This window comes from Bubalus bubalis, chromosome 7 (genome assembly GCF_019923935.1).
Source record: "Bubalus bubalis isolate 160015118507 breed Murrah chromosome 7, NDDB_SH_1, whole genome shotgun sequence".
NCBI lineage: Eukaryota > Metazoa > Chordata > Mammalia > Artiodactyla > Bovidae > Bubalus > Bubalus bubalis.
Genome location: NC_059163.1, coordinates 46,610,580 through 46,637,443, shown reverse-complemented (window position 1 = coordinate 46,637,443; position 26,864 = coordinate 46,610,580). Strand labels below are relative to the sequence as shown.

The window sequence follows — 26,864 nt, the reverse complement described above, 5'->3', positions numbered from 1 at the left end:
ATTAAGAAGGTATCTTGTATACAAGCTTCCCTGGTGGCTCAGTGGCGAAGAATCCACCTCCCAATGCAGGAGACATGTGTTCGATCCTTGCTTCAGGAAGATCCCCTGGAGGAGGAAATGGGAACCCACTCCAGTCCTCTTGCCTGGGAAATTCCATGGACAGAGGAGCCGGGCAGGCTAAAGTTCATGGGTTTGCAAGAGAGTCAGATATGACTTAGCAAGCAAACAATAACAGCAACTTGTTTACAGACAGCGGAGTATTACTCAGACATGAAAAAGAATGAGATAATGCCATTTGCCACAACATGCATGGACCTAGAGATTAGCAGGCTTAGCAAAATAAGTCATACAGAGAAAGAGGTATACTGCAAATACTCTATGGCATCACCTATATGTTGAATCTAAAAAATAATACAAATGGATCTATATGCAAAGCTGAAGATTCACAGGTACAGAAAAACAACCTAGTGCTTACCAAAGGGGAGAGGGAAGGGGGGGCAAATTAGGGGTATGAGATTAGCAGATACAAGCTGCTATATATAAAATAGATAAGCAATAAGGATATGCTGTATAGCACAGTGCACTATACCCAGTATCCTATAATAACCTATGATGAAATATAATCTGCAAAAACACTGAATCACTACTGTGCTGTACACCTGAAACTAACACAATATTGTAAATCAACTATTTCAATTTTTAAAAATGAAAAGAAAATGAATAGGAAGAACTTTCATTTAAGTAAAACAGCCAGAGTATACAAATGTGTATAGGGGGAAATGTAAATAATACTTAGAATTGTGTGGGTTTTTTCACCAATCATATCACAAAGAAAATTTTGGGAAGAAAACAGAATCATTCTTCATTCTACTATGTAAGCTCAGGTCAGAATTAAAATAGTCAATTTGTTGCTCATCATTTATATTATTTCTTTGTTGTTATTTTAAGAATAATAAATCCTCATGATGGAAAAATTAAAGTCTGGTGAAAGATGGAAAGGGGACAGGTGTAAAGATGGAAAGGGGCAAAAGTAGATGCCACACAGATCCAGGGTGGAACAGTCAACGGTGGAATCAAAAAGAATCCTATGATTTAGAAGCCCTAAGACAGTATTTCTCCTCCTACTTGTCCACATTTCAAGTACAGCAATCCCCCTGTCAGTCAGGACAAAGGAGGAAATAGGAACAAAGAGACAGGTGACTTCCTCACAGTCTCACGTATCAATTGACTTCAAAAATCCAGTAAGAGTTAGCCTGATTTCCAGACACAGGGATTTAAACATCCTTGGTTCAACATCCAAAGTCTTGGCCCTGATGAAATCACTCATCACAATTTCTAGACACAATCTGCTGCAATTTTTTAGTGGGGATGAAGGTTGCAGCAACAGCCAAGCAATAGTTAACAGGGACACCAAGTTAATTTTCATTCATTGTTTCCTGGGGAAGCAACAAAAGTACATAAGCAGTACATTCAGAAAATTATTTTATATTAAATAAAACAAATTATTAAGATGGAATGTGGTCATTTATATTCATTCTCTGCTCATACAATGATAGAGGAAAGGGCAACTATAAAGGAAATTGGACAAAGACAGAAATACTAGACCTGTTTCCCTGCTTAGGAGCTGGTAACCTACAACAACTGGTTTCACTTTGGGAGCTGCTATTTTCTCTTTATCAATAAGTCCTACCTGCCTAGCTCATGCAGCTGCTATAAAGATAGACGAGTTTCTGTTTTTGAAAACTCTAAAGAGTGACAGAAATGAAAGGTATGAAGCCTACGTCACTCTGCAATGTTATACCAAAGGATCTCAGACACTATTTCCCTGTTGTTGTTGTTATTCAGTTGCCCAGTCGTGTCCAACTCTTTGTGACCCCATGGACTGCAGCATGCCAGGCCTCCCTGTCTCTCACCATCTTCTGGAGTTTGCCCGAGTTGATGTTCATTGCATCGGTGATGCTGTTCAGCCATCTCATCCTCTGACGCCCTCTTCTCCTTCTGCCCTCAATCTTTCCCAGCATCAGAGACTATTCCAATGAGTCATCTGTTCGCATCAGATGACCAAAGTACTGGAGCTTCAGTTTCACCATCAGTCCTTCCAGTGAATATTCAGAGTTGATCTCCCTTAAGATAGATGGTTTGATCTCCTTGCTGGCCAAGGGACTTTCAGGAGTCTTTTCCAGCACCACAGTTCGAAGGTATCAATTCTTTGGCATTCTTCCTTCTTTACAGTCCAGCTCTCACAACCGTTCATGACCACTGGTTAGACCATAGCCTTGTATTTTTCCCCAAAGGCTCCCCAACATGTTCCACCCTAAACTTACCCCCACTTCTTCCTACTGTCACAGCATCTTCCCTCTGGCAGGATTCTCTTATTACTGGAAAAAGTGTTCAATACCCAGGGATCACTCAGCACAAGGTCAAGAGCTCACTGTCAGCAAGAAAGAAAGGCAGAGCAAAGAAATGAAGACCACGTGAAAGGAAAACATATTGCTTTCAAGGCTCTGCCTACAAGGTCCACATGAAGATAAGTATAACATTAAAAACTCTGGCTGCTAGAGCTAGGATAGTGGAAGGTGCAAGATATCTGCTGGAGTGATGCAGAGTCCAGAGGGGAAGTTGTCCCAAGAAAAATCCCAGAGGGTGTAAAGCCCCGGCACCAGGGTCAGACTACAAGGGTCATTTAACACTATGGGATCCTGAGCAAGTCCGAGTTCTTCTGTGCTTTAAAAGGAAGATTACAATAATGGCACCTTCTCCATAAGGCTGTTGTGAGGATTCAATGAATGAACATGGATGGGATACTTAGTCTTGTAGCCGAGCAAGTAAGTGACATGTGTTGACGGTGCTGATGGTGGTGGTAACAGCATCGGTGGGGGTTCTAACTGTACTGCCATTTAGCTCCCATGTAAAGCTAAGAGACAGAACAGTGCAGAAAAGGGGTGCCCGAGGAAGAGGAGGGCAGCCTCTGCTTTCTGCAGAGGGCACCTGGAAAGAAGCTGGCTGTGTTCGTCCATTCAGGCTGTTACAGTAAAAAAATTACCATACACCAGGCACTTAAACAATAAATATTTATTTCTCACAGTTCCAGAGGCTGAAAGCCCAAGATTAAAGTACTTCATCAGCAGCTTTGGGGTCTGGTTAGAACTTGCTTCATAGATGCCATCCTCATGTGGCACCGCCTTGTGTGCCCTCATACAGTACGGAGGAGAGAGCTCTCCAGGGTCTCTTTAATAAGGGCAGTGATATTCAGGAAGACTCTGCTCTCATGCCCTAATCATCTACCAAAGGCCCTACTTCCTAATACCATCACCTTGGAAGGTAGGGTTTCAACCTATGAATTGGGGGCAGGGGACACAAACATTGACTATAGTATCCGGCTTCTTTAAGGTCAAGGCAACACAGAGTTCTTACAATAACAAATTAGAAACAACAAGAGGCCAGCTTATAGAAACTGAGTCTCCTTAGACTGTAAACTATGCACAACTTCATTCAAACAGAAGTTCTGGTGTGTGCGTACGTGCTAAGCGCTTCGGTCACGTCCGACTCTTCACAACCCTAGTGATTTCCATTAAAATCCTGGAAAAGGGGAAGGCCCATTGCAGTGCACATGAGCACAGGGTATAGAGGAGTCTGGCACAAAGAAAAGCCTCTGGGACAAGGCACAGACAGAAAATAAACCAAGGCACGTGCAACCAGGGAGAACAATTCCCTCCGGCTTCTCTTCATTGAAGGGGTTCCTGCATTCACGGTGAGAAGGTTGTTCTTGTGAAAGTAGCTCAGTCGTGTCCAACTCTTTGTGACCCCATGGACTATGCAGTCCATGGAACTCTCCAGGCCAGAATACTGGAGTGGGCAGCCGTCCCTTCTCCAGGAAATCTTCCTAACCCAGGGATCATACCCAGGCCTCCCACATTGCAGGCAGATTCTTTACCAGCTGAGCCACCAGGGAAGCCCTCACAGTGAGGAGAGACAAATTAATTCCAGGTCCATCTTCTTCACATACTTATTATCATACCTTTGTTTTATTTTTATTTTTATTTTTTTTTCATACCTTTGTTTTAATAAGACATTTGTTTAAGCTAACAGATTAGCAAAGTGTTTACAGCTTATCCCATAGTTTGAGTTCATTCATGAATGCTTTCATTTGTTCATTCGGCAGCTATTTATAGACTGCTAACCCACTTCAGTACTCTTGCCTGGAAAATCCCATGGACAGAGGAGCATAGTAGGCTACAGTCCATGGGGTCGCAAAGAGCTGGACATGACTGAGCGACTTCACTTCACTTCACAGAATTCCACACTCTGTGCTCAAGAATGGGAGTCCAGAGCCTCAGTTTTGTAGGGGAGACAGAATGATAAACCACAGTTACCACTGCAGACTTAGGTTCTACATGAGTACTGAGTACCAGGCCAGGGGAAGCGCTGAGGTACTTACACGGGTACATCATGAACGGCTTTGAAGCCTGGTTAAGGAGTTTACACTGGCTCAATGGACATGAGTTTGAGCAAACTCCGGGAGATGGTGAAGGACAAGAAAGCCTGGCATGCTGCAATTCATGGGATAGCAAAGAGTCGGACACAACTGAGCGACTGAACAACTGGTTAAGGGAGCCATTGAAAGATACATTAATTAAATGCTCCACCAGTATTGCTATACATGATCACATTGGGTGAACCCCACCTATCCAGATTCTGACACTCAGAATGAACTAAATTGGAACCTCCTTTGAGAAATCACTACCACTACAAAGTTATGTCTTTTGAGGGGTGGTCCATTCTCCTCACCCAGCAGCAGTACAGAGCCAAGGGATAGCTGGCTTCCCTGAGATACCCCCAAATAGCTAAACACTCCATTAAGGTAGACTGAAACCCAAAAATACTCTTGTTTTAAAAAAAAAACAAAAACAAAACAAAAATGGGAATCATATTTAGGCAAGCAAAGTTTTCATTTACTGTAAGTTTCCCAAGATTTTCCAAATCATAAGATCAGCGTGCCCAAGGCCAGGGCTTTGCCTAAAAAAAATTTCACCACTAAAATTCTGAAGGCAAAAGGAAGGAATTTGAGTCATTTTAGAGGTAAATATAGAGTATGCTGGATGGAGGCCAGCTACCCATTGTAATAAGACATTGCTCTTTCAGCATTTGAGGGATAATGTCAAAATTCATGCTAGAAACATTTATTTTCTAAAACCCTATGAAGGAGACTATCTCAGCTTCAGAGTTTCTACAAAGAAACTTAAGCTTATAGCTGACAACCTGCTTGGAAAAGATTTGTACTGAAGCTACATTTGTGTAACTAGGACACTTTTTATTCCGATCGTATGTTTATCTGTAATGCCTTAGAGATTATAAAAAGGCAACTAGCAAACTCCTAAACTACCTTCTTGTCATGCCACCACTGCCCAATAAATGTGCTATATCCCACTGAGCATAATGAACCTGTGAGGCTGATCAATATGACTGATGGGGAAATGAAGGCTATTCCTGGAAGGCCATGTGCCCACATCTAAGTTATTTTGTCCACTGATACCTTCTTCCCATTCTATGGGGATAATCTCTGCATCCAGGAATAAAATGAAATAATAAATGCCATTACCTGTGGATGAGACATTCAGTGTGAACTAAATGTGAGGAGCACTGGGAGAACTCATTTCATCTCATTCCATTCCTCGAGCTCTGCCTGATGCTGAAAATTCCCATGTTTTTTAAAACTTTTTTAGTGACGATATTAAAAGCTATTACGAAAATGCATGTTTTATCTGGGAGGGGCAGCACATTGAGTCATTAGCAATAACAATTACTCCAATGACTTCATCGAGTTAAACTACTGTCCAATTATTGGGTAGTTTCCAGGGTAATAGTATAGATGCCTTTTGATTCTGGGGAGGCCAGAGGACGTCTGTCTAAAAGACAGACTCTGGGTGTGGGCCCAGGAAGACACAAAAAGGAACCTTACTGCTTCCCCATTTTGCTGGGACTGGCCCAGTCTCATTGTTTGAGTGGTTTGGGCTGAGATCATGAGAATTATTCTGGTTGGAGCTAACTGCTTTATTGTAAACTTTAGGCTGTGTGAAAAGATAGGAATAAGAAGTGCCTGGTTACACATTCACTTACTATGTGAATTTATATGTTTTACCTAGAACCTCAGTTTTTCATAGAAAAATGGGAATAATAATATAAGCCTCAATTAACTTTAGAGAGCTCCTAGGAAAATCAAGTTGATTAATGAGTGTGAGAGTTCTGTGCAAATATAAAAGACTCAAAGAGCCACGTTTGATCTGACAGTCACTGTCCTTGGTATTTAACCCAAATGAGTTGAAAATTTATGTTCACATGAAAACCTGTGCACATATTGGCAATCATGAAACTGCTGATATTTGGAAGTAGCAAAGATGTCCTTCAAAGGGTGAATGTATAAACAAAATTTAACATATATATACACTAGGATACTATTCAGCAATAAAAAGGAATGAGCTATTAAGCCATGTAAAGGCAAGGAGGAACCTTAAAAGTGCAATGCTAAGTGCAAGAAATCAACCTAAAAAGGGCACAGGGACTTCCCTGGTGGTTCAATGGTTACGATTTTATGCTTCCACTGCAGTGGGTATTCCTGCACTGGTGGAGGAAGAAAATCCCACATGCCACACAGTGTAGTCTAAAATGAATAAACATCTTAAAAATAAAAATAAAAAAATTAAAAGGATACATACAATTCCAACTATCTGACATACTGGAAAAGGTAATACTAGGGAGACAATGAAAAGACCAGTGGTTGTTAGGGATTTAGAGGGAGGAAAGGATGATATGTGTAGCACAGGGGATTTTCAGGGCAGTGAAACAAACTATCTTCTCATGAAGCAGCTCAGAAACTCAATTGAAACCTGAATTTTTGTTGCCATCTCTGCCACTTTGCAGGAAGATCCTGCCTAAATGAAGCCAACAGAGAGAAAGAATCCTGGAGAAAGTAAGGACCCTAGGTTTCATGGCATCCATTGAGTGCCTGGATCTGGCTGTTTCTGAAGCTGGATCTGCATTTCCCATCCCCCTAGATTTTGCAAGCCAACAAATATACTCTTTATGTTTAAACCCACTTGAACTGATTTTCTTATCTTACAACCATGAGTCACACAAGGAGGATGCTTTTCTGGGCTTCATTCTGTTTCTTCTCCTCATCACACCCTGGTCGTAGATAAACACCTTCTCACTCTTCAAGATTCAGTTCTAGGGAATTCCTTGGTTGTCCAATGGTTAGGACTCAGTGCATTCACGGTCATAGCCCAGGTTCAATCCTTGATTCCACAAGCTATGTGGCATGGCCAAAAAAAAAAATACCCCCAAAACCAGATTCACTTCTAGCACCATCTTTCTATGAACAGTTCTAAATAAATCCTCATCTCCACTCTAGCTAGAAAGAGCACTTGGCTCCCTGGAGTGTCCACAGTACCCTGTGCTGACTTCCCACAGAATATGCTATCTCTTATTTATACTAATCATGCTTCATCGTCTATATGACAATAAGCCCCTTAATACTTCCATGGGAGGTGTCATAGCCTGGCATCCCCAGAACTCTCTCAGTGCTTGCTGAATGGAAAAAACATTGTCAAAAGGAGTTTGTGGGAAGAAGGGTGACATGAAGGAATGGAAAAAAACAAGCAGGAGAAATTGTGTCCAGTCACCTAGTTTAGAAGAAAAACTGAACCTAACAAGATGGAGGAGGGGTGATATACAGGCAAATGTGATTTACATCCCTGATACATGCATTGTTCTAGTAGCAGTACTTACACTGTCTTTTTGCCCCACTATCATCCATACTGTGGATCTTTTCAAGTTTCCTTTTTGTATTAAAGAGAGATAGCTTTTTAATGTGGCAGAGATAGCTAGTTCTCCTTTAGTATCTGTTCTCCTATTCTCCTATAGAAATAGAACCCCTGACATTTTGCTGGATACAAGGATGCCCAGAGTTATAACTACATATCCCAGACTCCCTTGCAGCTATGTGTGGCCCTATGATTATTTTCTGGTCAATGGAAGATGAGCTGAAGTGATGTGTGCAACGTTCTGAAGAGTAAACACTTGCTTTCCTCCCCTATTTTTCTGTTCCTACAAGCTGGATACATGAGCCATTCTGGAGTCTGAGGATGAGAAAAAGATGAAAAGAGGATGGGTCTCTGAAGCCACCATATCAGTCCTAGACCATGTTACCAGAGTCATTACATGAAAGATAAAATAAACTTCTAACTTATTTAAACCTGTGATTAGAGGGTCTCTTTCAACTGGAAAACTCATATCCATATACAACTACTTCTTGATCTCTCCTGTGGTTTTTTTTGTTTTTTTTTCCTCTTTTTGCCTTGAATTGAAACTATTATTATTGGGAGTTCTCAGCAGCCAGAAAGAACAGTCACAGGTGAAATCCATGATTGTTCTCCATCTCCCAATCTTTCAACTGTCTTCAATCACACACATCCTCTGAAAAAAGCCCCAGTGCTCTGAATGATCAGATCAATTTCAAAAGTGCATCTGCCCCAAATACATCAATGGGACCCTCAGATTTGGATACGAGGAAGCCAAAAAATTCTAAAAAGTTGTTCATGACAACATACCTTTATAGTAGATAAAAATCAGAAACATTTCCAATATTCAACAACAGGGGAACTGTCAAGTAAAATCTGACTACAGACAGTTCCTGACTTGCAATGTTTTGACTTTATGATGGTGAAAAACAGTAGGCAGTCAGTAAAAACTGCACTTGAATTTTGATCTTTTCCCAGACTAGTGATTATGCAGAACAATCCTCTCTACATATCACTGTGCTGGGCAAGGCAGCAGCTCCCAGTCAGCCACACAGTCATGGGGTGAACACTGATGCAGGTACAACCGCTCTGTACATTAGAATCATTCTGTCTTTCACTTTCAGTACTGTAGTCAATAGATTATATGAGATATTCAACCCTTGATTATAGAATAGGCTTTGTGTTAGATAATTTTGCCCACTGTAGGTTAATGTAGATGATCTGAGCATGTTTAAGTTAGGCTAGGCCTCAACCATGATGTCTGGTCAGTTAGGCATATTAAATGTGCTTTCAACTTGCAGTATTCTTAAGATGAGTTTATAGGGACATAACCCCATCTTAAGTCAAAGAAGATCTGTAGATTTCCTGTGTTTAATACAATTCAGCCATTAACACTAGCATCTAGAAAGTGTGTGTAATGGTATAATGAACAGATAGAAGGCAGGATACAAAACTCTACACACAGTATGGTCTCAAATATGTAGAAAAGACTGAAAAAAATAACAGTCATGATAGAATGCTATCATTTATTAAGCACATACTGCATTTCAGGCACTGTGCTGAGCACTTCACATGCATTTTCTCATGCAATTGCCGAACACCTGTGATGTAAGTACAATTATTATTTCAATGTTATTAATGAGAAGACAGACTTGATGAGATCAAGTAGCTTTCCCCAAACTTCACAGAACATCAACTCAAGTGTATCTGATGCCAAATGCCATGCTCGTTATCTTCCCTGCCAGCAAACTTTTTCACAAGGTTTTTAAATAATTTTAAAGCATCTTTCTGCTTTTCATTTCTAAATTTTCTTTAAGTAGTATTATCTTTCTAATTGCAAATGTACATACAAAATACTCTTTCAAAAAAGGGACAAGCATCCAGACAGAAACAAAATGTTCTGCTTCTTCCTAAAATGGAGTGTTTGAGTGGCACATCAGAGCCTCAGAGAAGAGCCAGAATAAGTGAGCTGACAACTGAGTTTGGGGTCAGAATTCTCAAGTTTCTTTGTTCACCTTTCAACAAAGTCCCATTGCTGTAAACAATATGAGTCAATGGTACTCAACCTTTGGAGAGTCAATGACTCCTCTGAGAATCTGCTAAAAGCCATGGACCCTCTTTCCAGGACAATATGAGAAGCACATGAACCCATCTGCACACACACACATTCTACACACAGATCAACAGATACAACCATGCCTATGTGTGTGTCCCAAGTAAAGGGCCCCTGAGTAAGGCAACACAACAAGTTCACTTTGTTGAAACTCCACTCCAACTCCCACACTGTTGTCCACACAATAAACTATGGATGGTAGAGTTGATTACCAAGGTGCCTTACCATCAGTAGAGATGTGCTCTAAGGTCTTTCGAAGAGGAATTTCAGCAGATATATCTACATTCTAGACTGATTCCCTGATAAGGGCCTGGCGATGATACAGAGGAAAACTGACAGGTCCATGTGGATATGAACTCATGAGGAAAGTCATGAAAACACCACAAGGGTAACTCTCAGGAGTACGTCCCTTTGCAGTTAGAAAGCATTTTCATACCCTATTCCATGTCTCTTTGTGTCTCCTGCATTGGCAGGCTGGTGCCTTACCAACTAGCGTCACCAGGGAAGCCCTCACATCCCATTAACAGATCTCAATTGACTCCCAACAGTTCTATAAAGGTCAGGTCATTAGCCCTGTTTTAAATATAACCCAGGTCTCTACTCACACCTACAAAGCCAATTATACTTTGGCCAAATCCCAAGCTTGATGCAAATACAACCCTTTCACCATTCCAAAGAGAAATCCAATTGATTTAATCAAACATATCAAAATATTTCTAGAATTATCAAAGATCCATGAAGCCCCTGGAAGGGTCAACTTACACAGTACACAGCTCTACAAAATCCAAATTAGCCCTCTCCTGAGTCTCTCCTTCTGCTCCACTCCCCAGACCCTTCTTCTGGAAAGTTTCCTTTCCCTCCTGTATTACCCAGAGTACCTTCCTTCAAGAAAAGCAGGCTTATTAAAACAATTTAGCTATTTGTGGAGTTTTAAAATTTGCTTTGTTTTGCTTCCTTTTCTTGCCACTCAACACCCACTTCCCTTTCTTGTGGGAACAGCCTTCATTTTAATTTGAGGAGTCACTTCTTTCCAATTCCCAGTGCATGGTCCCAGAAGAGCTGACACGATGACCATATGGCTGAGACCAAGGCAATAAGAGTTTCATGTTCCCTTGGTCACAGTGACTGGTTTGGGAACAGATGATGACTCCTCAGATACAAAGGTGCTCTATAAGGCTTTCACTGAGGCTTCTGGGAGACAGGATTTGGTTTCAACAGCTATGAAGCAGAGAGGGTATAAAATCTAGAGCTCCTGCCATTGTCTTGCAATAAAAGGAGCCTGAGACTGAAGCCACACACCAAAGAGAGCTGAACGATGGTTTAAAACCAAGTCTTGATGACGAAATTTGAACCTGGTGTCAGCACTGTCTGAAGCCAACTGTAATGGGCTAAATGGTGGCCACAAAGATATTTCCACCTTCTATCCCCTGGAACCGGAGAAGGCAATGGCACCCCACTCCAGTACTCTTGCCTGGAAAATCCCATGGACGGAGGAGCCTGGAATGCTGCAGTCCATGGGGTCGCTAAGAGTCAGACACGACTGAGCGACTTCACTTTCACTTTTCACTTTCATGCATTGGAGAAGGAAATGGCAACCCACTCCAGTGTTCTTGCCTGGAGAATCCCAGGGACGGGGAAGCCTGGTGGGCTGCCGTCTATGGGGTCGCACAGTCTGACACGACTGAAGTGACTTAGCAGCAGCAGCAGCATCCCCTGGAACATGTAAATGATACCTTACATGGTTTCCCTGGTGGTTCATACAGTAACAAATTCTGCCTGCAACGCAGGAGAAGCAGGTTCAATCCCTGGGTAGGGAGGATCCCCTGGAGAAGGGAATGGCTACTTACTCCGGTATTCTTGCTTGGAGAATTCTCTGGACAGAGAAGCCTGACAGGCTACAGTCCATGGGGTCACAAAGAGTCAGACATGACTGAGCGACTAACACACGGCAAAAAGTGAGTATTACCTCATGCAGCAAGATACTGTGATTAAAAATCTTGCAAAGAGTTTATCCTGGATTATGCAGGCCCTAAATGCAATCCAGTGCACTTCTGTAAGAGATAGGGAGGTTAAATGCAGACAGAAGAAGAGAAAACAGACACACAGAGAAGCTGGTATGAAGATGAAGACAGAGGCTGGAGAGGCACGGCCATAACCTCTCCAACTGTGGTTCTAGTTAAAATTTAAGGAACATGAACAAATGCCAGGCAGCCTCCAGGAGCTAGAAGAGGCAAGGTCTCCCAGCACGTCTTGAGTGGGTGCAGCCCTGCCAACACCTTAATTTGGGCTTTTGGCCTCCAGAACTAGGAGACAATGCATTTCTGTTATTTTAAGCCATCAAGGTTATAGCAATTAGGAAGTTAATACACCAGACCTATCCCTGGACTTTTCATTTACTGAGCCAAAAAACCCTTCCCTTTTTCTTAGGCCATTTCAAGTTGAGCTTTTGTGACACTTGCGGTAGAAAGACTTTGAAATGACACAGCTGGTTATTAAAATGCACTTCCATCACAGCCATTAAGATGATAAAACTTTTCCTCTATCTCATTACATACAAATGAGGAAATGTTTCAAAGAGATAAAATATAACAAGTGTCACAAGCACAAAATTTAAGACGTCATAATGTGACTCAAACCTAGACCCTCTGAATCCACAAGTCACGTTTTGCAGGGTGCACTGTGCTCATGCTCAGTGAGTACAGGAATGTACTCATATACTCATACTACACATATGGATCCACCCGCAAGCAGTGAGACAGACAATAGCACCGGTGTCATTCCCTCGCTCTGTTTCCTCTCCAACTCAGCTATATTGAAATAGCTGAAAACTGAAGTACTGGAAACCATTTCAGGAGCTCTAGTTCATCCATTCTGTCAGCATCTCTAAAACTCTCAGGTTGAAATAAAGCCAAATACACAGACCATTTCTTGGCTGGACCACATCACCTTAGGCCCTTTAACAGTTTATCTTTGCTGTATTGTGCTTTAAGGTCATGTCTATGACCTTTATGAAGAAGTACCTATTAATGCTTTTACCACAAAAACATTATTAGGGTCATTATGTGCTACCCATTTGAGTATTTCCTATGCAAATCTCATTTGAAGAATTCATTATATGAGTGCTAGAAAAACCTTTTGTATTTTCCCTTAAAGGTCTAGTATGCTCCCACCATTCTGATGAGGCTGACGTCACTGATGATGTTTCCTTTTTTCGCTCTGGCTGCCGGAAAGCTCACAAAGATCAAGTCCTATTCTAACATCTACATTACTTCTTATAGTAAGTATGCATATCTATATTATTTTTCCTGGATATATTATTTTCCCTACATTCTTCTCATCTTCTATTTAGAAGTCTTTGCTAGTGCTAGGCAGCCTTAACATTGAACTTCACCACCCTGAGCCCTTCCATTCTCTTCCTCTTCCCTTTCATATTCTCTCCCCCTTCTCCTTTCTCATTGTTTCTCCCCCTACTCCTTCATCTACTTTGGGGTGGCACTTCCAAGGCCACAGCTAGGTGTGACATCCAGTTGGCTGGCTCACCCTTATCCTACCATGCTCACCCTAGAATTTAGAGCTTTCTTCTGAGGATGGTAATCCCAGAACAAGCATCTTAGTCTTGAACGATGAGTCCTCCCTTGAGAATGTTGCCAAAATTACAAGCAAAATAAGAATCTTCACCAGCTCTTCTGATAGCTAGCCCCTGGGTTGTATAATCGACCTCCATTCTTGATACACTGATTGGGTGCAGCTCAGCCAGGACTTCCCTGATGGCTCAGATGGTAAAGAATCCTCCTGCAATGCAGGAGACCCAGCTTCAATCCCTGGGTCAGGAAAATCCCCTGGAGAAGGGATAGGCTACCCACTCCAGTATACCTGCCTGGAGAATCCCATGGACAGAGGAGCCTGGTGGGCTACAGTCCACGGGGTCACAAAGAGTCAGACACGACTGAGCAAATAACACACCACAGCCAGGGAACCACTGCTTTCAGCCAATTGAGCCAAAGATATAATAATAGCACTTTCAAACGTCAACAAATATTGGGAAATGAGTCTTAACTGTTAAAATAACTGCTGCCAGGAATCACAGGCCCATTTCATAAAGCAGGAGCTTTCAGAGAGCACTCTCTATACAACAGTACGAAACCATCTGTTCTGAAGCAAATCATTTCAATCGCTGCTTAGTGTTCAGAGTCAATTAAACAAATGGAGGATCAAGAAAGGAAACAAGTGGCAGCCAACAAATAATTTTCACAATAGAACGGAAATGAAGCAGAGCATTTAATTCAACATTCCTCCTATCCAACTGTGAAAAATTGCACAGCCTCGTACCCTTACCTTAGCCATAACATGAAGAATAAGCTTCTGTGTTTATGGAAGAAGCCCTCTCTCCAAGAACTTGCAGTGCACAATTAACAGCCAACTGACTCTTCCTTTGGCTGCACTGAGGAGTGGGAGGCAATGCGGTGTCTTTGTCTCCCATGGTCTAGGAGCTCATTAGGAGAGCTGGGACACTGGGCAGGCTCGGGCTCCTGGGAAACTTGGAGACACTGCTCTCCGCCAGCAGAAGTTAGCATGCAAGACTTCTTCCCAGCGTCTCAGGCTTCTCCGAGGACTATGTTTCCCAACACCAGCCGTGGAAAGGGTTTGTGTTCTTGATAGTTTGGGTTCTTGCATGTGTGCATGCTAAGTCGCTTCAGTCGTGTCTGACTCTTTGCAACTCTGTGGACTGCAGCCTTCCAGGCTCCTCTGTCCATCAGATTCTCCAGCAAGAATACTGGAGTGGGTTGCCATGCCCTCCTCCAGGAGATCTTCCCGACCCAGGGATCGGACCCCCAGGTTTCAGACCCACATCTCTTATGTATCCTGCACTGGCAGGCAGGTTCTTTACCACTTGTCCCATTTGGGAAACCCCTGGAGTTCTTGGTCCTTGTGCAAATTGGGGGTTGTGAAGTTCACTTATCACTTAGGATGGTTTAAGAGACCTTTCTACCCTGTGGAGACATAGCCCTCAGGGGCTGGACCAAGACAGCCTCATAGATTCATGAGCTTTTAGTAGACATATGAGAGGAGTGACTACCTCATGCCAGGTTTAAACAGTAAATATAAAGATATTTTCAAATGAACAATGCAGGAATATACTCATAAACAAAATAAAGGAAATAAAAAGAAAAGGACCTCTCTGAGGGGTTAAAAAAAAGTGAGTATAGCAGACACTAGTAAAATCTGGATACAGATGTGTGGATCTGAAAACTTTTCTTTCAAGACATGTATTTGCCCTTACCCATGGTTGCCTCTGAGTGGAAGGTAGTCTTCTACTTCATTATATTTCTATAAAACTGTTTCAAGTGTTAAATAATGTACATGAGGCATTTTCATAATCAATACATAAATACATAAATATATGTATCAATAATCAATACATAAACAATACATATCAATATCATATAATCAATATTATAATCAATACATAAACAATATATAAATATACATGTATTGTTAAAATGCCAAAGGCAGGTCTCCACATTTAAAAATAATTGACATCTTGGCATAAAATACAACAGGTAAAGGAACAACAAGGAGAAAGTGAGCATGTGGTCATTTCCTATCTCTGAAAAACTTCTAAACACAGCCTAATAGTACAGGGCTGGACTGGGATGCTCCCAGAATTTCCAGTGTAGAGTCCAGAGCTCGGAGGGAGAGGAGGTTGTGTGTGGAACATGGACCACACCACTTCTCCTCCTGCCCATATCTAGGGGTGCTGGGATGGAAGAGATCTGGGGGAAGGGGTTCCCCATTGTTTAATGAGGATGTAAAAGTTCCCTAAGGAGGACATTTCTGTCATACAAAGGAAATCAGGGTGAAAACGCAAATTAAAACAATAAAACAGCGTTTTCACCCATCCCATTAGACTGGCAAAATGTTTGTTTGAAAATAAAAGGTGTTGGTGAAGATTTAGGAAAAGAGTCTTTTTGGACAGTGCTGGCAGGAGTATAAGTTATTAACAGTTACAGCCATTTGAGAGGGCAACTTGGATGACACTGTTAATTCCTTATCTGCACACACACACACACACACACACCTCAACCACGTCAAGGGCAGGGTTGTTTATTATCAGAGTGATGCAAACAACATTTTTGAGTCAGTCTGTTATATCACAAAAGCACAAAAATAAAGATCATACAAAACTGACAATCTGCTGAAATGCGAGAATGCCAAGTGATCATGGTAAGAGGTTTCTAGTTGACTACCTTTTTTAAAAGAATATTTATTTATTTGGTTGCACTGGGTCTTGGTGGCGGCACTCATGATCTCCCATCTTTGATCTCCGTTGCAACATGCAAACTTTTAGTTGGGGCCATGTGGGTTCTAATTCTCTGACCAGGGATTGAACCCTGACCCACTGCATTGGGAGTGTGGAGTCTTAGCCACCGGGCCATCAGGGAAGTCCCTAGCTGATTCACCTTTTGTGAACAGGGGTTAGATGGAGGATAGAAGCCAATCAACCAATTTCATGCCATCCAGATTCGTACATTGTGCTATCTACCATAAAGAAACACTCACATATGAGTACAAGATTGTTCATTGGAACATTGTTTTCAACAGAAATGGAAACCACCTAAAAGACCATTGGGAGCAAAGTATTTAAACTACCAACGTTTCACACTGTGAAACAGTCAAGGAATGAGGCAACACCTGAAACTAACACGGTATTGTAAATTAATTATACTTCAATAAAAGAAAGAGGTAAACACACATGTCCAGACATTGGGCTTCCCAGACGGCACTAGTGGTAAAGAATTCACTTGTCAATGCAGGAGACACAAGAGATGCAGGTTCTATCCCTGGGTCCGGAAGATCCCCTGGAAAAGGAAATGGCAACTCACTCCAGTATTGTTGCCTGGGAAATCCCATGAACAGAGGAGCCTGGCAGTCTACAGTCCATGGGTTTGCAAAGAATTGAGCATGACTTTGCAACTATACAACGACAACAAAAGAAAGAGGCAAAAACATTTGTCCGACATAGGAATATCTCCAAGATAAGTTATTAAATAAAAACTTTTAAAACAAGGTATAAACTAATAAGTACAACTGACTCCACTCACATAAAAATACATACACAGTTGTAGCTAAATATGCATAGGTAAATTTTTAATTTTAGAAAAATATAATTTAAAATCATATATAAGATATATAAACATGAAAATAATTTTTATATTTAAAATTAGTAAAGATAATTTAAAATAATTTGTATATAAAATTAACTTTATCCATTTTAGAAAAATATATACTAAAATGAAGGGGCTTCCCTAGTGGCTCAGATGGTAAAGAATCTGGCAATTCAGAAGACCTGGGTTTGATCCCTGGGTTGGGAAGATCCCCTGGAGAAGGGAATGGTAATCCACTCCGGTATTTTTGCCCGGAGAATCCCATGGACAGAGGAGCCTCGCAGGCTACAGTCCATGGGGTCACAAAGAGTCAGACACAACTGAACAACGAACATTTTCATTTTCATACTAAATGGTAATAATATTTATATATGGGGTAGCAAATAGAATAAAAGGAGTCAGAGAGTTTTTAATTTGATCTGTAATGTTCAACTTTAAATTTACAATAAAAATATATCTGTGTATTTCCCGTGAAATTAGTGGAAATGATATTTTTGAATAAAGAAGCTCTTACAGAGACAGGAATAAAGAGTTTATTTCTTTAGTGCTTTTCCTGAGGACTCTGCAAAAACCCACATTTAGCAGACTTTGAACTCCTCCTCACCTGTGTTTTCATTCCTTTTTAAGTTTCTTGTGTTTATTTAGTAAAGAAAGCTTCATACCTCAAGAAAAAGAAGTAGGGAAGGGGAGAAAAGAGGGAGCTGAAGAGAGAAGGATAAAAAGGAGGAGAGACGGAGGAAAAGGAGGAAGGGGGAGGTAAGATGAGGAAAACTAGGAAAAACTGTACTTACCCCTTTACCCTGGTCGGGGAAAGGGCTCCCGCCTTAGAATCCTGGCCCTGCTGTTTAACAGGAGAAGGCAACGGCACCCCACTCCAGTACTCTTGCCTGGAGAATCCCGTGGACGGAGGAGCCTGGTGGGCTGCAGTCCATGGGGTTGCTACGAGTCAGACACGACTGAGCTACTTCACTTTCACTTTTCCCTTTCATGCATTGGAGAAGGAAATGGCAACCCACTCCAGTGTTCTTGCCTGGAGAATCCCAGGGACAGGGAAGTCTGGTGGGCTGCCGTCTATGGGGTCACACAGAGTCGTGACATGACTGAAGCGACTTAGCAGCAGCAGCAGCAGCAGCAGCTGTTTAACAGCTGTGTCACTCTGAGTAAGTGTCATTACTGGATCCTCCATTTCCTCTCCTGCAAACCAGAGAGTAAGAAAGCCTAGGCGAGTTGTCTAGCTTGGGGTCTGGCACACAGAAGGGAATAAGGAAACTTCTGACTGGAGTTATAGGCAAGAGAGCCTGAGGGCAAGGTGCTGTCTGGCTCTTCTCTGTTGTAATATGATGGATTCCATCTGATGGAGACCAACCAAGTCCTCCCATCTGTCATCTGACCAAGACAAGGGAAGGAGATTTCATCAGCAAACCTGAACCTCACATCTGCAGAAACCCACAGACACAAGCTTCATCGGTTCTGTGGGTCATTGTTATCACTAGGCTACGTTGGCAACACTTGATAATGTGCGCAGCACTTTCCCCTGCATCCTCTAAGGTGATTCTCACAGCTTGGTTAGGTTATTGGGACAGATATTATTTGCGTTTCCAGAAGAGGAAATCGAGGCCCTGCACAGCTGACTCACTTAGGGCCAGAACTGGGATTCACGTTCCTTCTCCTGTGGTTACTAAGCCCGTACTGCTTCCTCTGCCTCTCTGCACCTCACACTCAGCCATGCGGTAACGTCAGGCTGGGGGCAGGGTAGGAGCGAAGGGAAACCGTGCCTGGATTGTCTCCCACCACCAGTTCTCCACACGTCACTATCTACTTCACAGCTCCTCCACAGAAAAGACAGCAGATCCCAGCTTCCTTTGTGGGAAAATCCTCTCTCAATTCAACCTTGTATATAATCTAATCAGCACGCTCAAATCTCCCTTATCCATTTTAAGATATCATTCACGTCTGGCTATTGTCTGCCTTTCTCCTTGATAAAGTTTTCCTTCTTTCTCCAACCCTCCACTCCTTTCCCATACACATGACACAGGAAAATTTTTATACTCCATATTTGTTTGGGCACCTTCTGAGTCCTTGGAGAATATTCTGAGATCATGTTCTAACCATGAATCATTTTTTCCAAGATCCCCTTCTAGTGTCAGGAGCAGACTATCTCTGAATCTTCAGAGAATTAAAACAGATCTTTCTTGTCCATATGTGTGAAGTGAACTGTAACCACTTGGCTTAGGTGGCTATGTTCCTGACCAGCAACAAAACAGCATATATAAGGAGGAAAAATTATTTGAGCTGGTTTTCAAGAATCCAGTGAAATGTTTCAAGATTTGTATGTTCTTTATGCAGTTACACACACAAAAGAGGAGTAGGAAGAAGAAGAAAAAGAGAGAAAAGAAAAAACAAAACAGAAAGAAAATAATTCCTCATATATGAGGAAATGTTGACATTTGTAAAACAATGTATTTTTTCCACCTGTGAACTTGAAGCAATGCATCCAATGCATCCAAATGGGACCTATAAAAAGTCAGCCCAGAGTCACGTTTCCGTTAAGCGTCTCTTTGCTTCAGTAATATGCTAAAGTAGTTATAAATCCTTTGTCTGAAGATGGGAAGGAAAGAAATTTTTCATCCAGGGAACTTGGATAAGATAAGAAGCCAAATACCGTAATGTCTTCATAAGCTCTTCAACAAGATGACTTAAGAGACTGGTTTTCACTGCCAAGGCAAAGTAACGAAGGAAAGTAGTTTGCTGCATAAATTAGATAAAATTGGCCCAATTTCATGAAAAAGTTGAACATTTGGGGAATTGAGGGGATTAGACTTTCTTTCGGAGAAGGCAATGGCACCCCATTCCAGTACTCTTGCTTGGAAAATCCCATGGACGGAGGAGCCTGGTAGGCTGCAGTCCATGGGGTCGCTGAGGGTTGGACACGACTAAGCGACTTCACTTTGACTTTTCACTTTCATGCACTGGAGAAGGAAATGGCAACCCACTCTGGTATTCTTGCCTGGAGAATCCCAGGGATGGCAGAGCCTGGCGGGCTGCCGTCTATGGGGTCGCACAGAGTCAGACACGACTGAAGCAACTTAGCAGCAGCAGCAGTAATAGCAGCAGACTTTCTTTGCCTGGGGTGTAGCCTCAGGTTTCTGATTCCATTTGTTGGCAGATACCAAGTTCCTCTAAAAAGTAAACAGGTATGGATGTATCTTACCGATATCTCAATCTCATCATTCTACAAAGTTAATATTGCTGAGTGTTAACTGGAGTATACACTATATATGCTAGAGACTTTGCATATACCATCTCATTTAATCCTCAGAAAAAATACATCAACCCCGATTTTCCGTTGGGGAAACTGACATCCCAAGACAGTTTTCCAAGCTGCCCAAGATAACAGAGCCAGAGAGTGGCAAAGCAAGGATTTGAACTCGATTCTGTATCTTTCTCTTTGTCTGTCACATACACACAAAATTTTGTATCAATATTATATGCATCAAAAAGAAAGCACATAATATGATACTTGTTTAAGTATCATATATTAATGTATACAAATGAAATCTAGAAAAATGTTACTGATGAACCTACTTGCAGGGCAGGAATAGAGACACAGGCCTAAAGAATGGAAAGTGTGGAAAGAAGAGAATGGGACTATGCAGAGAGCAGCAATGTCATTACTACACTACCATGAGTAAAACAGCTAGCTAGTGGGACGCTTCCGTACAGCAAGGGAGCTCAGCTCTGTGCTCTGTAATGACATAGAGGGGTGGGAAGCGGGTAAGAGGGAGGTAATATATGTACACATATAGCTGATTCATGTTGTTGTACAGCAGAAACTAACACAACATTGTAAAGCAATTATACTCCAAATAATTTTCTTACTTTTATAGTAAAAAATAGAGAGTAAAAGAAAAAAGAAAGCAGATAAAAACTGTTGAGAAGTCCATGTATGAAACAATATGATGAGTATATTCTTACAATGCTTCAGTTCAGTTCAGTTGCTCAGTCATGTCCGACTCTTTGCGACCCCATGAATTGCAGCACGCCAGGCCTCCCTGTCCATCACCAACTCCCGGAGTTCACTCAAACTCACGTCCATCGAGTCAGTGATGCCATCCAGCCATCTCATCCTCTGTCTTCCCCTTCTCCTCCTGCCCCCAATCCCTCCCAGCATCAGTCTTTTCCAATGAGTCAACTCTTTCCATGAGGCGGCCGAAGTATTGGAGTTTCAGCTTTAGCATCAGTCCTTCCAAAGAACACCCAGGACTGATCTTTAGAATGGACTGGTTGGATCTTCTTGCAGTCCAAGGGACTCTCAAGAGTCTTCTCCAACACCACAGTTCAAAAGCATCAATTCTTCGGCCCTCAGCTTTCTTCACAGTCCAACTCTCACATCCATACATGACCACTGGAAAAACCATAGCCTTGACTAGACAGACCTTTGTTGGCAAAGTAATGGCTCTGCTTTTCAATATGCTATCTAGGTTGGTCATAACTTTCCTTCCAAGGAGTAAGTGTCTCTTAATTTCATGGCTGCAATGATCATCTGCAGTGATTTTGGAGCCCCCAAAAATAAAGTCTGACACTGTTTCTACTGTTTCCCCATCTATTTCCCATGAAGCGATGGGACCAGATGCAGGATCTTAGTTTTCTGAACGTTGAGCTTGAAGTCAACTTTTTCACTCTCCTCTTTCACTTTCATCAAGAGGCTTTTTAGTTCTTCTTCACTTTCTGCCATAAGGGTGGTGTCATCTGCATATCTGAGGTTATTGATATTTCTCCTGGCAATCTTGATTCCAGCTTGTGCTTCATCCAGCCCAGCGTTTCTCATGATGTACTCTGCATATAAGTTAAATGAGCAGGGTGACAATACACAGCCTTGACGTACTCCTTTTCCTATTTGGAACCAGTCTGTTGTTCTATGTCCAGTTCTAACTGTTGCTTATTGGCCTGCATACAGGTTTCTCAAGAGGCAGCTCAGGTGCTCTGGTATTCCCATCTCTTTCAGAATTTTCCACAGTTTATTGTGATCCACACAGTCAAAGGCTTTGGCATAGTCAAGAAAGCAGAAATAGATGTTTTTCTGGAACTCTCTTGCTTTTTCCATGATCCAGCGGATGTTGGCAATTTGATCTCTGGTTCCTCTGCCTTTTCTAAAACCAGCTTAAACATCAGGAAGTTCACGGTTCACATATTGCTGAAGCCTGGCTTGGAGAGTTTTAAGCATTACTTTACTATAGCGTGTGAGATGAGTGCAATTGTGCAGTAGTTTGAGCATTCTTTGGCACTGCCTTTCTTTGGGATTGGAATGAAAACTGACCTTTTCCAGTCCTGTGGCCACTGCTGAGTTTTCCAAATTTGCTGGCATATTGAGTGCAGCACTTTTACAGCATTATCTTTCAGGATTTGAAACAGCTCCATTGGAGTTCCATCACCTCCACTAGCTTTGTTCACAGTGATGCTTTCTAAGGCCCACCTGGCTTCACATTCTAGGATGTCTGGCTCTAGGTAAGTGATCACACCATTGTGATTATCTGGGTCATGAAGATCTTTTTTGTACAGTTCTTCTGTGTATTCTTGCCATGTCTTCTTAATATCTTCTGCTTCTGTTAGGTCCATAATATTTCTGTCCTTTATCGAGCCAATCTTTGCATGAAATGTTCCCTTGGTATCTCTAATTTTCTTGAAGAGATCTCTAGTCTTTCCCATTCTGTTGTTTTCCTTTATTTCTTTGCATTGATTGCTGAAGAAGGCTTTCTTATCTTTTCTTGCTATTCTTTGAAACTCTGCATTCAGATGTTTATATCTTTCCTTTTCTCCTTTGCTTTTCGCTTCTCTTCTTTTCACAGCTATTTGTAAGGCCTCCTCAAACAGCCATTTTGCTTTTTTGCATTTCTTTTCCATGGGGATGGTTTTGATCCCTGTCTCCTGTACAATGTCATGAACCTCTGTCCATAGTTCATCAGGCACTCTATCTATCAGATGTAGTCCCTTAAATCTATTTCTCACTTCCACTGTATAATCATAAGGGATTTGATTTAGGTCATACCTGAATGTCCTAGTGGTTTTCCCTACTTTCTTCAATTTAAGTCTGAATTTGGCAATAAGGAGTTTATGGTCTGAGCCACAGTCAGCACCCGGTCTTGTTTTTGCTGACTGTATAGAGTTTCTCCATCTTTGGCTGCAAAGAATACAATCACTCTGATTTCAGTGTTGACCATCTGGTGATGTCCATGTATAGAGTCTTCTCTTGTGTTGTTGGAAGAAGGTGTTTGCTATGTCCAGTGCGTTCTCTTGGCAAAACTCTATTAGTCTTTGCCTTGCTTCATTCCATATTCCAAGGCCAAATTTGCCTGTTACTCCAGGTGTTTCTTGACTTCCTACTTTTGCATTTCAGTCCCCTCTAATGAAAAGAACATCTTTTGGGGTGTTAGTTCTAAAAGGTCTTGTAGGTCTTCATAGAACCATTCAACTTCAGTTTCTTCAGCATTACTGGTTGGGGCATAGACTTGGATTACTGTGATATTGAATGGTTTGCCTTGGAAACGAACAGAGATCATTCTGTCGTTTTTGAGATTGCATCCAAGTACTGCATTTCAGACTCTTTTGTTGACCATGATGGCTACTCCATTTCTTCTGAGGGATTCCTGCCCGCAGTAGTAGATATAACGGTCATCTGAGTTAAATTCACCCATTCCAGTCCACTTTAGTTCACCGATTCCTAGAATGTCAACGTTCACTCTTGCCATCTCCTGTTTGACCACTTCCAATTTGCCTTGATTCATGGACCGAACATTCCAGGTTCCTATGCAATATTGCTCTTTACAGCATCGGACCTTGCTTCTATCACCAGTCACATCCACAACTGGGTATTGTTTTTGCTTACAATGGTTAAGTGGGAGAAATTTATATTTGTGATGTGAGTTATCATGGAATCATGTCATGAATTCAACCTATTCAACTGTGAAAGAGATTCCCATTTGCTCTGTCTCACAGAAAACAGTTTTCAGGTTACTCAGTATATATACAGTTACTAGTCAAATGAGAACTAAGATCAAAGATAGCTGAGCCTTTAGCCCTCTAACCTTGTTTTAAACATGTATGGCTTATCATCATAAAAGACATTCTCCTGCACATTACGGATATTATAGATTTGGACATTGTAGACTGTAGTTTTTGTTGACTCTTTTGTAGAGTGATCAGCAAATTCAGCTTAAGACAGAGGAAGAGAGTCTCCTCCATACAGTATTGTAGTTAAGGGAATGAACTTGAGGGTTCAACAGTCTGGATGTGAGTTCACACTCTGTCTCTTCTTAATAGTCATGTGCCCAGGACAAACGATTTAATCTCTAGAGCATCCATTTCCTCACTTGAAATGTGGGGATAATAAAAGTACCTACCTCACTGGTTTACCGTGAGGATGGGTTAACACATTTAAACTACTTGTTCATGGTACCTGACATTTTGGTTAACATTAGAGTCATAAGCCGGAGAAGGCAATGGCACCCCACTCCAGTACTCTCGCCTGGAAAATCCCCTGGAAGGAGGAACCTGGTAGGCTGCAGTCCACGGGGTGGCTAAGAGTCGGACACGACTGAGCGACTTCACTTTCACTTTTCACTTTCATGCACTGGAGAAGGAAATGGCAACCCACTCCAGTGTTCTTGCCTGGAGAATCCCAAGGACGGGGGAGCCAGGTGGGCCGCCGTATATGAGGTCACGCAGAGTCGGACACGACTGAAGTGACTTAGCAGCAGCAGCAGCAGAGTCACAAGCAGACAAAAGAAATAATATCAAGCTTTTAAAAACCCTGGATGTTTTATTTTGCCATGCTGGGTCTTCGGGCTTACCTGGCAGTGCAGTGGTAAAGAACCCACCAGCCAGTACAGGAGACACAGGACATGGGTTCTATCCCTGGGTCGGGAAGGTCCCCTGGAGCAGGAAATGGCAACCCACTCCAGTAGTCTTGCTTGGAAAATTCCATGGACAGAGGAGCCTGGCAGGCTATAGTCCATGGGATCACAAAGAGCTGGACATGACTGAGCACTTGGTCTTAGCTGCCACAGGCTAACTCTTAGATGTGGCATGTGGGATCTAGTTCCCTGACCAGGGATTGAATCCTGCCCCACTGCACTGGGAGCATGGAGTCTTAGCCACTGAATCACCAGGGAAGTCCTGGACATACCTTCTTAAAACTAAGTGTGAGTATTAAAATTATTCTTCTAGAAAATGTAATCTCTATAGTATGCCTGGCATATGCACAAAATTATACAGTGGAAATAAAGGTTTTTATAAGCATCATTTCCCTTCCAGAAAATTCAACATCTAAATCACCCTACAGAGTATCAGTCATCCTATATCAGATAAAACTGAAGGAAGAGAAATACCTTCCTCCCTTTCATAAAACAACCATGTCACAAAGTTATTATTTAAATCTTTTATAAACTAGTCAGCAATTTTCCTATTTCTACATTAGTTCTGTTAAATAGCTGGTCACCATCTTGTATCTAAAAATATAAAATCAGTGATCAGTCTTATATAGCTATGCCCCCCAAGAATGACTTTAAGTATTCCTTCTGTAATTCACTTTGGCATAAAATTAATAATAATTCTATTGAATTTTAGTTAGTGGATAAAGTTTCAGAGAATATAATATACTAACCATTAGTATAGCCTGTAAACATATATTATGGGATGAATGAATTAAGAGAAGGAACTAGAGCAAATAAATAAATATGTTAAGTGACGGTTTGTAGAGCTCTCCTGTAGCAAAAAAAAAAAAAATTCAAGGACGAATCAAAGAACATTAGCGCCACCTGGAGGCAAGAATCAAGAAATGTAACAAAGACAAGAATGTTACCAGCACTGAAACTGGCCGCAGAGATGTTCTAGCCCCATACAGTCTTAAACAGCAGCACACACAAGGCTATTGAGCACCTAACATGTGGCTAGTCCAAACTGAGATGTGCCGTAAGTAAAATACACACCAGATATCAAAGACTTAATGTTGAAAAAAGAATGTAAAATATTCCATTCATGATGTTTATATTGATGACATGTAAACCTAGATAGCATGTTCAAAAGCAGAGACATTACTTTGCCAACAAAGGTCCATCTAGTCAAGGCTATGGTTTTTCCAGTGGTCATGTATGGATGTGAGAGTTGGACTGTGAAGAAAGCTGAGCACCAAAGAATTGATGCTTTTGAACTGTGGTGTTGGAGAAGACTCTTGAGAGTCCCTTGGACTACAAGGAGATCCAACCAGTCCATCCTAAAGGAGATAAGTCCTGGGTGTTCATTGAAAGGACTGATGCTGAAGCTGAAACTCCAATACTTTGGCCACCTCATGCGAAGAGTTGACTCATTGGAAAAGACTCTAATGCTGGGAGGGATTGGGGGCAGGAGAAGGGGATGACGGAGGATGAGATGGCTGGATGGCATCACCGACTCGATGGACGTGAATTTCAGTGAACTCCGGGAGTTGGTGATGGACAGGGAGGCCTGGTGTACTGCAATTCATGGGGTTGCAAAGAGTTGGACACAACTGAGCGACTGAACTGAAAGATAGTTTTGATTAGGTAAGATTAAATAAAATGTCATTAAAATTAATCTCACCTATTTATTTTTACCTTTCGAATGTGCTTCTAGACATTTAAAATTACATATATAGCTCACCTTATCTTTGAATTGGATATTGCTACTCTCACCCTGACCACTCAGAGTGTGGACCGTGGTCCAGCAGCAGGGGCCTTCACTACCTGAAAGCCTGTTAGAAATGCACAGTCTCAGGCC

General features: G+C 41.7%; 1 long non-coding RNA gene across 1 annotated transcript in view; it reads right to left on the bottom strand.

Moving 5' to 3' along the window:
* The window catches only part of LOC102412600, an 83,274-nt gene extending 65,244 nt beyond the window's left edge, over positions 1-18,030 (bottom strand). Inside the window, exon 1 of the long non-coding RNA XR_003110606.3 lies at positions 17,867-18,030. This is a non-coding gene — a long non-coding RNA (uncharacterized LOC102412600). The remainder of the gene's footprint in view (positions 1-17,866) is intronic.
* Positions 18,031-26,864: the final 8,834 nt, after the last annotated feature.